The 11,823-nt window shown below is 47.1% G+C and overlaps 1 non-coding gene across 1 annotated transcript; it reads left to right on the top strand.

Annotated features, from left to right (window-relative positions):
* Positions 1-11,220: 11,220 nt before the first annotated feature.
* On the top strand, positions 11,221-11,301 carry TRNAL-CAA (transfer RNA leucine (anticodon CAA)). The gene has a single exon. It is a non-coding gene; the product is annotated as a tRNA-Leu (tRNA).
* Positions 11,302-11,823: the final 522 nt, after the last annotated feature.

The following is an 11,823-nucleotide window of genomic DNA, read 5'->3' on the forward strand; positions in this document are numbered from 1 at the left end:
AAACCTTATATGGTTACACACCCAATGAAAATGGTTCGTTGGATCTCGATCGTAGTGATACACATATTCATAATATTGAAACCAAAAGATGCAAATTAATAATGATAGTGCAACTTATTTGTGGCACTGCCGTTTAGGTCATATTGGTGTAAAGCGCATGAAGAAACTCCATGCTGATGGACTTTTGGAATCACTTGATTATGAATCACTTGATGCTTGCGAACCATGCCTCATGGGCAAGATGACTAAGACTCCGTTCTCCGGAACAATGGAGCGAGCAACTGACTTATTGGAAATAATACATACTGATGTATGCGGTCCGATGAGTGTTAAGGCTCATGGCAAGTATCGTTATTTTCTGACCTTCACAGATGATTTGAGCAGATATGGGTATATATACTTAATGAAACACAAGGCTGAAATAGTTGAAAAGTTCAAAGAATTTCATAGTGAAGTGGAGAATCATCGTAACAAAAATAAAAGTTTCTACGATATGATAGCAGAAGTAAAATATTTGAGTTACGAGTTTGGCCTTCAATTAAAACGATGTGAAATAGTTTCACTACTCACGCCACCTGGAACACCACAGTGTAATGGTGTGTCCGAACATCATAACCATACTTTATTAGATATGGTGCGATCTATGATGTCTCTTACCAATTTACCACTATCGTTTTGGGGTTATGCATTAGAGACAGCTACATTCATGTTAAACAGGGCACCATCTAAATCCGTTGAGACGACACCGTATGAACTATGGTTTGGCAAGAAACCTAAGCTGTCGTTTCTTAAAGTTTGAGGTTGCAATGCTTCTGTGAAAAAGTTTCAACCTGATAAGCTCAAACCCAAATCGGAGAAGTGTGTCTACATAGGATACCCAAAAGAAAATATTGGGTACACCTTCTATCACAGATCCGAAGGCAAGATATTCGTTGCTGAGAATGGATCCTTTCTAGAGAAGGAGTTTCTCTCGAAAGAAGTGAGTGGGAGGAAAGTAGAACTTGATGAGGTAACTGTACCTGCTCCCTTATTGGAAAGTAGTTCATCACAGAAATCTGTTCCTGTGACTACTACACCAATTAGTGAGGAAGCTAATGATGATGATCATGTAACTTCAGATCAAGTTACTACCGAACCTCGTAGGTAAACCAGAGTGTGATCCGCACCAGAGTGGTACGGTAATCCTATTCTGGAGGTCATGTTACTTGACCATGACGAACCTACGAACTATGAGGAAGCGATGATGAGCCCAGATTCCGCGAAATGGCTTGAGGCCATGAAATCTGAGATGGGATCCATGTATGAGAACAAAGTGTGGACTTTGGTTGACTTGCCCGTTGATCGGCAAGCAATTGAGATTAAATGGATCTTCAAGAGGAAGACGGACGCTGATAGTAGTGTTACTATCTACAAAGCTAGAATTGTCGCAAAAGGTTTTCGACAAGTTCAAGGTGTTGACTACGATGAGAGTTTCTCACTCGTATCTATGCTTAAGTCTATCCGAATCATGTTAGCAATTGCCACATTTTATGAAATATGACAAATGGATAAACAAAACTACATTCCTTAATGGATTTATTAAAGAAGAGTTGTATATGATGCAACAAGAAAGTTTTGTCAATCCTAAAGGTGCTAACAAAATATGCAAGCTCCAGCGATCCATCTATGGACTGGTGCAAGCATCTCGGAGTTGGAATATACGCTTTGATAAGTTGATCAAAGCATATAGTTTTATACAGACTTGCGGTGAAGCCTGTATTTACAAGAAAGTGAGTGGGAGCACTACAGCATTTCTGATAAGTATATGTGAATGACATATTGTTGATCAGAGATAATGTAGAATTATTCTGCAAAGCATAAAGGAGTGTTTGGAAGGAGTTTTTCAAAGAAAGACCTCGGTGAAGCTGCTTACATATTGAGCATCAAGATCTATAGAGATAGATCAAGACGCTTGATAAGTTTTTCAATGAGTACATACCTTGACAAGATTTTGAAGTAGTTCAAAATGGAACAGTCAAAGAAAGAGTTCTTGCCTGTGTTACAAGGTGTGAACTGAGTAAGACTCAAAGCCCGACCACGGCAGAAGATAGAAAGAGAATGAAAGTCATTCCCTATGCCTTGGCCATAGGTTCTATAAAATATGCCATGTTGTGTACCAGATCTATTGTATACCCTACACTGTTTTTGGCAAGGGAGTACAATAGTGATCTAGGAGTAGATCACTGGACAGCGGTCAAAATTATCCTTAGTGGAATAAGGATATGTTTCTCGATTATGGAGGTGACAAAAAGGTTCTCGTAAAGGGTTACGTCGATGCAAATTTTGACACTGATCCAGATGACTCTAAATCTCAATATGGATACATATTGAAAGTGGGAGCAATTAGCTAGAGTAGCTCCGTGTGGAGCATTGTTGACATAGAATTGCAAAATACTTACGGATCTGAATGTGGCAGACCCGTTGACTAAACTTCTCTCACAAGCAAAACATGATCACACCTTAGTACCCTTTGGGTGTTAATCACATAGCGATGTGAACTAGATTATTGACTCTAGTAAACCCTTTGGGTGTTGGTCACATGTCGATGTGAACTATGGGTGTTAATCACATGGTGATGTGAACTATTGGTATTAAATCACATGGCGATGTGAACTAGATTATTGACTCTAGTGCAAGTGGGAGACTGAAGGAAATATGCCCTAGAGGCAATAATAAAGTTATTATTTATTTCCTTATATCATGATAAATGTTTATTATTCATGCTAGAATTGTATTAACCGGAAACATAATACATGTGTGAATACATAGACAAACAGTATGTCACTAGTATGCCTCTACTTGACTAGCTCGTTGATCAAAGATGGTTATGTTTCCTAACCATAGACATGAGTTGTCATTTGATTAACGGGATCACATCATTAGGAGAATGATGTGATTGACTTGACCCATTCCGTTAGCTTAGCACTTGATCGTTTAGTTTGTTGCTATTGCTTTCTCATGACTTATACATGTTCCTATGACTATGAGATTATGCAACTCCTGTTTACCGGAGGAACACTTTGTGTGCTACCAAACGTCACAACGTAACTGGGTGATTATAAAGGTGCTCTACAGGTGTCTCTAAAGGTACTTGTTGGGTTGGCGTATTTTGAGATTAGGATTTGTCACTCCGATTGTCGGAGAGGTATCTCTGGGCCCTCTCGGTAATGCACATCACTTAAGCCTTGCAAGCATTGCAACTAATGAGTTAGTTGCGGGATGATGTATTACGGAACAAGTAAAGAGACTTGCCGGTAACGAGATTGAACTAGGAATTGAGATACCGATGATCGAATCTCGGGCAAGTAACATGCCGATGACAAAGGGAACAACGTACGTAGTTATGCGGTCTGACCAATAAAGAGCTTCATAGAATATGTGGGAGCCAATATGAGCATCCAGGTTCCGCTATTGGTTATAGACCGGAGACATGTCTCGGTCATGTCTACTTAGTTCTCGAACCCGTAGGGTCCGCACGCTTAAAGTTCGATGACATTTAGATTATGAGTTTATGTGTTTTGATGTATCGAAGGAGTTCGGAGTCCCGGATGAGATCGGGGACATGATGAGGAGTCTCGAAATGGTCGAGACGTGAAGATCGATAATTGGACGACTATATTCGGACATCGGAAAGGTTCCGAGTGATTCGAGTATTTTCGGAAGTACCGGGGAGTTACGGGAATTCGTATTGGGCCTTAATGTGCCATACGGGAAAGGAGAGAAAGGCCTCAAAGGGTGGCTGCACCCCTCCCCATGGGCTGGTCCGAATTAGACTAAGGAGGGGGCGCCCCCTTCCTTCCTTCTCCTTTTCCCTTCCCTTTCCTTTTCTCCTACTCCTACTACTTGGAAGGGATCCTAGTTCTACTAGGAAAGGGGGGATCCTACTCCCGGTGGGAGTAGGACTCCCCTAGGGCGCGCCATAGAGAGGGCCGGCCCCTCCCCTCCTCCACTCCTTTATATACGTGGCCAGGGGGCATCCCATAGACACAACAATTGATCTCTTGATCTCTTAGCCGTGTGTGCGGTGCCCCCCTCCACCATAATCCACCTCGATCATATTGTAGCAGTGCTTAGGCGAAGCCCTGCGTTGGTAGAACATCATCATCGTCACCACGCCGTCGTGCTGAAGAAACTCTCCCTCAACACTCGGCTGGATTGGAGTTCGAGGGACGTCATCGAGTTGAACGTGTGCAGAACTCGGAGGTGTCGTGCGTTCGGTACTTGATTGGTCGGATCGTGAAGATGTACGACTACATCAACCGCATTGTGCTAACGCTTCCGCTTTCGGTCTACGAGGGTACATGGACAACACTCTCCCCTCTCGTTGCTATGCATCACCATGATCTTGCGTGTGCGTAGGAAATTTTTTGAAATTACTACGTTCCCCAACACCCTCAACTTCAAGTGGGAGGTCATCATTATATATGGCCCGGCCGATCATAGTAGGTCGGCCGCTTTCCTTGAAGAGCTTCACAGGAAGGTCTCGGCTACCTCCCTCCCCGTGGTTGTTGGGGGCAACTTTAACCTCCTCCGTTTCGCGGAGGAGAAGAGCAATGAGCATGTAAACTTTGCACGGATGCAAATGTTCAATGACTACATCGCGGACCTTGGCCTTCGCGAGATTGATCGGGTTGGTGCCAGATTCACCTGGACCAACCGGCAGACGTCCCCGACCCAGTCCGTTCTGGACCGGGTCCTAGTTTCCCCCGACTGGGATCTCCGTTGCCCTCTGGCCTCCCTCCGGGCGATCACCCGGATTGGCTCCGATCACGTCCCCCTCCTCCTGCCCTCCACTGACGAACGGCCGCCGATTCCCCCTTGATTCCGTTTTGAGACATTCTGGTTGTCCCAAACTGGTTTCGTTGCGGCGGTGGCCGCGCATTGGGTGGAGGCGCGTGCCCACCCCCACCCCCGTCCCCCCTCGGCCATTGACGCAAGGCAGCTCTGTGCTAAACAGGGACGACAGTTAATGAAGGGGTGCGGTGCCAACCTTGGGTGTGATCTCCGCGAACACAAGAAGGCCCTGTTGACTACCATCCAGGCCCTTGACCTGCGTGCGGATGCTGTTGGCCTCTCCCCCCAGGAGTGGCTTGATACGTCTCCAACGTATCTATAATTTTTGATTGTTCCATTCTATTATATTATCAACCTTGGATGTTTTATATGCATTTGTATGCTATTTTATATGATTTTTGGGACTAACCTATTAACCTAGAGCCCAGTGCCAGTTTCTGTTTTTTCCTTGTTTTAGAGTATCACAAAAAAGGAAAATCAAACGGAGTCCAATTGACCTGAAACTTCACCGAACTTATTTTTGGACCAGAAGAAGCCCACGGAGTATCCGAGTTGGACCAGGAGAGTCCCAGGCTGCCCAGGAGGGTAGGGGCGCGCCCACCCCCCTGGGCGCGCCCCCTGCCTCGTGAACAGCCCGAAGGTCCACCGACGTACTTCTTCCTCCCATATATACCCATATACCCTAAAAACTTCGAGGAGCACAATAGATCGGGAGTTCCACCGCCAGAAGCCTCCATAGCCACCGAAAACCAATCTAGACCCGTTTCGGCACCCTGTCGGAGGGGGGAATCCCTCTCCAGTGGCCATCTTCATCATCCCGGCGCTCTCCATGATGAGGAGGGAGTAGTTCTCCCTCGGGGTTGAGGGTATGCACCAGTAGCTATGTGTTTGATCTCTCTCTCTCTCTCGTGTTCTTGAGGTGATACAATCTTGATGTATCACGAGCTTTGCTATTATAGTTGGATCTTATGATGTTTCTCCCCCTCTACTCTCTTGTAATGGATTGAGTTTTCCCTTTGAAGTTATCTTATCAGATTGAGTCTTTAAGGATTTGAGAACACTTGATGTATGTCTTGCGTGGGATACCGTGGTGACAATGGGGTATTCTATTGATCCACTCGATGTATGTTTTGGTGATCAACTTGTGGGTTCCGCCCATGAACCTATGCATAGGGGTTGGCACACGTTTTCGTCTTGACTCTCTGGTAGAAACTTTGGGGCACTCTTTGAAGTACTTTGTGTTGGTTTGAATAGATGAATCTGAGATTGTGTGATGCATATCATATAATCATACCCGCGGATACTTGAGGTGACATTGGAGTATCTAGGTGACATTAGGGTTTTGATTGATTTGTGTCTTAAGGTGTTATTCTAGTACGAACTCTAGGATAGATTGAACAGAAAGAATAGCTTCATGTTATTTTACTACGGACTCTTGAATAGATCGATCAGAAAGAATAACTTTGAGGTGGTTTCGTACCCTACCATAATCTCTTCGTTTGTTCTCCACTATTAGTGACTTTGGAGTGACTCTTTGTTGCATGTTGAGGGATAGTTATATGATCCAACTATGTTATTATTGTTGAGAGGACTTGCACTAGTGAAAGTATGAACCCTATGCCTTGTTTCAACGCACTGCAATACCTTTTACGCTCACTTTTATCATTAGTTACGTTGTTGTTTTATATTTTCATATTACAAAAACCTATATCTACCATCCATATTGCACTTGTATCACCATCTCTTCGCCGAACTAGTGCACCTATACAATTTACCATTGTATTGGGTGTGTTGGGGAAACAAGAGACTCTTTGTTATTTGCTTGCAGGGTTGCTTGAGAGAGACCATCTTCATCCTACGCCTCCTATGGATTGATAAATCTTAGGTCATCCACTTGAGGGAAATTTTCTATTGTCCTACAAACCTCTGCACTTGGAGGCCCAACAACGTCTACAAGAAGAAGGTTGTGTAGTAGACATCATGGCTTTCCCGCTACGACTTAGAAGACCAACTCTCTGTCATCTACACCGACGAGGAGGCCTACTGGTGCTTGCGAGGCTCCCAGAAATGGGTCCTGCAAGGGGACGCAGACACTTCTTACTTTCAGGCCATTGCGCCGTAGGTGCAACACCATCCCACTCCTTTGGGATGGTGGGACCCTCCTTCAGTCCCCTAGTGACATTAGAGCCCACGTCGATGGGTTCTACCGGGCCTTGTTCTCCCCCGCTCCTCGGAGAGGCCTCTCCCTAGCCCTTGATTGCTAGACTGGCAACCAGCTTGTCTCTGCCGCAGAGAACGTGGCCCTCACGGCCCCGTTCTCGGAGGGTGAGGTTTGGGCCACCATTAGTAGCATGAACCCTTCATCGGCTCCGGGTCCGGATGGCCTTCCGGTTAAGTTCTTCCAGTCATTTTGGAATTAATGTGATTAAACCTGAGATCATGGCCATTTCGATGAGTTCTACGTTGGCTCCATCGACCTTGGACTCCTTAACTATGGGATCATCTCGCTCATCCCCAAAGTCTCTGGGGCCTCCGACATCCGCCAGTTCCGCCCAATCATGGTTATCAATGTGGTTTTCTGGATCCTGGCCAAAGGGTACGCCAATAGGGTGACCCGGCTGGCCGATCATATTACCCACCCCAACCAGACCGCCTTCATCCAGGGGCGGTATATTCTGAAATGGGTGCTAGTCCTCCATGAAGTCCTTCATGAGGTCCGGTCTAAGCACCTTAGGGAGGTCTTCCTTAAGATTGATTTCCATAAGGCTTATGACACTGTTAGTTGGCCCTTCCTTCGGGAAGTTTTGCTCCGGAAGGGCTTCGACGAGCGCTGGATCACCCGCATAATGCAGATGGTGTCCTGTGGCCGCATTGCCATGAACATCAATGGGGAGATCGGCCCTTACTTCCCCACCCTATGTGGGGTCCGTCGAGGCAATCCCTTCTCCCCATTCCTGTTCAACATGGTGGTGGACGCGCTTGCCGCCATCCTGGACGAGGCTAAGGTTGTGGCACATATTCGTGGGATCACTCCCCACCTAGCTGGCGGCTCCGGGATCTCCCTTCTCTAGTACGCCGATGACACCATCATCATGGTCGAAGGCTCGGAGACGGACATCTCGAATCATAAGTTCCTCCTCCTCTGCTTCCAACAAATGTCTGGTCTCAAGATCAATTTCGATAAGAGTGATGTGATGGTGATAGGATACTCTCCTGAGGAATGTCTGGGCATTGCCAACCGCCTCAACTGCCGCTTGGGCTCCTTCCCCACGACCTACTTGGGAACGCCCATTAGTGACTCTAGGCTCACCGTCGCGGACTTGCGCCCGACTGTGGCCAAGCTGCATACGCGCATTGAGCCCTGGCAGGGTAGGTGGATTTCGAAGGCGGCCCGGACGATCCTGATCAACTCCTCCCTCTCTCTCCAGCCTCCTCTTGTTCCTCATGAGCTTCTACATCCTTCACGAGACTCTGCACCATGAGATCGCCAAAGTCCAGTCTCGTTTCTACTGGGTTGGCGACAACAATAAGCAGAAATACCATATGGTTAGCTGGCCTGACATTTGCAAGCCTCGGGACCAAGGAGGACTAGGTATCATGTGCTCGAAGCGCATGAATATTTCTCTCCTATCCCGATGGCTTTGGCGCATTTCGCAAGGGCAAGGCGACCTCTGGTTAGATATAATCCGGACCAAGTACCTGCGTGGACAACCCCTCGCTTTCTGTCAGCGCTCCGGCGGCTCCCAGTTTTGGCTGTCGATTATCCAACTCCTTCCGGTCCTCCGCATTGGGACATCCATCTCGGTTGGTTCGGGTTCTGAGACCTTGTTCTGGTTCGACCATTGGCCTGGTGATTCCCCCTTCGCGGTGCGGTTCCCCGACCTCTTCTCCATCGTTGTTGACCCAACCATCTCCGTCGAGAGGGCCCTTATTGACTTAGGGCGCCTCGCCTTCCGGAGACCGTTCGGTCCTCCAGAATCCGTCGATTGGCGCGAGTTGCTTGATTGCATCGCCCTTCACGAATCGGCCATCGGCTCGGGCCCGGATCAGGTTAGGTGGCGTCTTGAGCCTTCCGGCCAATTCTCCACCAAGTGCCTCTACCAGGCCATTGCTCCCTCCATCGCTCCTTCCCCCTCCCGGCAGTATGGTCCATCCGTCTGCCTCATGTGGCAATGGATCCATGGACGGATCCCGTCTGGGGTGGAGGTCCGCAAGCGCAACAGCCCTGGGACGGGCATCTGCCCGCTTTGCGATGTTCCCGAAGACTCGAATCACATCTTCTTCACGTGCATGTCTGCTCAGTTTCTATGGAGCTGCTTTAGGGAGGTGGTCGGTGGCAATTGGTGTCACACCAACTTCCCCGACCTATTCGCCGAACTCCAGATCTCCCCCCTACCCTATCGCCACATTAGGTGGCTTGAGATTGGAACGCTAGCGTGGACCCTCTGGACGATCCGCAATAAACTTGTGATCCAGTGCATTCCTCTTTGGCGGGCCACTGACGCTCTGTTCAAACTGTCTGGTTACTTGCAGCTCTGGCGGCCGCTTAGCCGCCCTTCGGACCGGTACGCCATCACCGCCTTCATCGCCGACCTCCGCTCGTTGGCCGTTCGTCTGTCGCCGCCAGCTCCCCCGCCGCCACCGGAGCCTGATTAGGGCCGCCGTCAGTCGCCGTGCCAGCGCCCCTTGTGTTTCCTTTTCTTTTTAGGGCTTGTTGAGCTCTGCCCTTAGCAGAACCTTTGTACTTTGTGTCGTGAGACTTGGGTGTGTGTGCTCTGAACTATGCTTGTATGTGTGCTCTTGGCGATTTGCTTTATTTATAAAGCGGGACGAAAGACTTTTTCGGTATAAAATAAGAATTAGGCTAGGACTTTGTCATATTGAATGGGATCGGGTCCATGTGCCCTGTTTGACCACATAAGTTTCTTTTGCAAGAAGTCTTGCTTCATTTTATCTTAGCACAGAGAGACCGCCTAGATGCTCGATTCTTTCTAGGATGGAAGAATTTCAAGAAGTTGAACCTCATATGAAGAACGCATAGCAGAACGTTTTTTTTTTCTTTTGAAAGAGTCTTTGCTTAAGTTAATTATATATAGCAGAGACTGTCTAGATGTTGGACCTGAACCTGGTTCACGGAGTCAGCGCTTAGTCTCTGTGTGTTTATGCATCCTTTTTTCTTCCATTTCATCAAGTTCAACCTCGTTTGTGCTAGAGTTGTGTCGAATATTATTGTACAAGGTAGGTTATAGTTGGACTTGGTTCTGGACTGTGTGTAGACAGGATAGGAGTTGTGTCATAATAGGACATTTGCATCATAGGCCTCTCATATATATCGGGGATAGACACACGATGTAACATATGCCAACATAATAGCACAGGCACACGGGGGTGCCGGTGGTGTGTGTCGGCGCCCGGGCGGCCGGAGGTGCGGTATTATAGCAGTCTTATGGAGAGGAGCGCCCGTAGTCATGCCCCGGAGATGTAGCCATATCGGTGAACCTTGTTAACAAATTTCGTTGTCGTACTTGGATGATTGCTTGGTCCTCGGTAGATCAACGATGGCCTCGGATTTATTCTAACAGTTTGTCCGTCCGTCCCTCCATGTATGGCACAGAGTTCGCTGGAGAAGAACAACAGACATGGCAGAACGAAAGGCCTAATATGGCCATGGCGAGCTAGCGGCGTCGGTCATTTCCTTCCTGATATACAGATTGACCTTGACCTGGAATTCAGTACGCATCTGCTGAGTGACATGAGCCATGGCCTTGCTCTTATCAACCACCCCACAGAAACTGATAGGTAGAGTTAACGGAAATTGTATCAAAATGTGCTATTTCGTAAGTCAGTGTATCATTTTTCTGATGCAAGTTGTTGCACTCTTGGTCTGATTTACCCTTCAATATGCACCTACTGAGTCACAGAGAAAACTGAATGACACAAGAGCTCTGCATTTACTAATTTAGATACATTATAACTGAGTATCTTTCCTGCCCTCTCAGGCCATCAGCGTTGCCAGCCATTTGATTGTCAATTTAGATCATTTTCAGCCGTTAGATTACCTCTAAATCGCACCTGAGGTTGTTTCGTTCATTAATACTGTTCGCTGACCTTCTGAGCCGCTGCTCTGGTCACTTTTTTGAGCATCTTGGGTGGGTCCAATGGGCCTGTAGCAGCCTCCTTATAGTTACGTAGGTCGCACAGACCCTCCCTCAACGGGAGCTCCTATAGGCCGCTCGCTGCGGCAAAGTGCCGGCGCTTCGCACAGGAGCGGCTAGCGTGGGCCGGCCCGTTTAAAGTGGCAAGCAGCGGCACGTTCCCGACATGAAAAATCACAAAAAATGAAATACCGCTAGCGATGTAACTCGAACACGTGATTTCTTTCAAGATGCCTTGATGGTGAAATGGTAGACACACGAGACTCAAAATCTCGTGCTGAAGAGCGTGGAGGTTCGAGTCCTCTTCAAGGCATAATATGGAGAATGCTCATTCAATGAGCATTCCCCGTAGAAGTATTCCGGAAATCTGGGCCTGGCGCTCTCCTCTATCTTCTGAGGTCCTTAACCATCTCCCTGAGAAAAATAGACAGTAAAAGCTAAAATAGACTAAATATATATAGCCTGAACGATCCTAAAAATCCCTCGAAGGAGATAATAAAGAACCCAAAGCAGATGGTATCCTACTGCAATGGTGGTCTTAAGAATCCAAAAGAGGTTGCTCAGAAGAGATAGATATATCTCAATCTCTATTGCTCTCGTGTAAAGACTTTTTTTTACGCGGCAGGAAAAAGTGACTACGAATTCCCCTTTTTGTTTGCGAATCTGTGTTTGTTCAATATGCACCTGCTGAGTCACAGAGAAAACTGAATGACACAAGAGCCCTGCTTTTACTAATTTAGACACATTATAACTGAGTATCTTTCCAGCCCTCTCAGGCCATCAGCGTTGCCAGCCATCTGATTGTCAATTTAAATCATTTTCAGCTGTCAGATTA

The sequence above is a fragment of the Triticum aestivum genome, chromosome 6A (genome assembly GCF_018294505.1).
Source record: "Triticum aestivum cultivar Chinese Spring chromosome 6A, IWGSC CS RefSeq v2.1, whole genome shotgun sequence".
NCBI lineage: Eukaryota > Viridiplantae > Streptophyta > Magnoliopsida > Poales > Poaceae > Triticum > Triticum aestivum.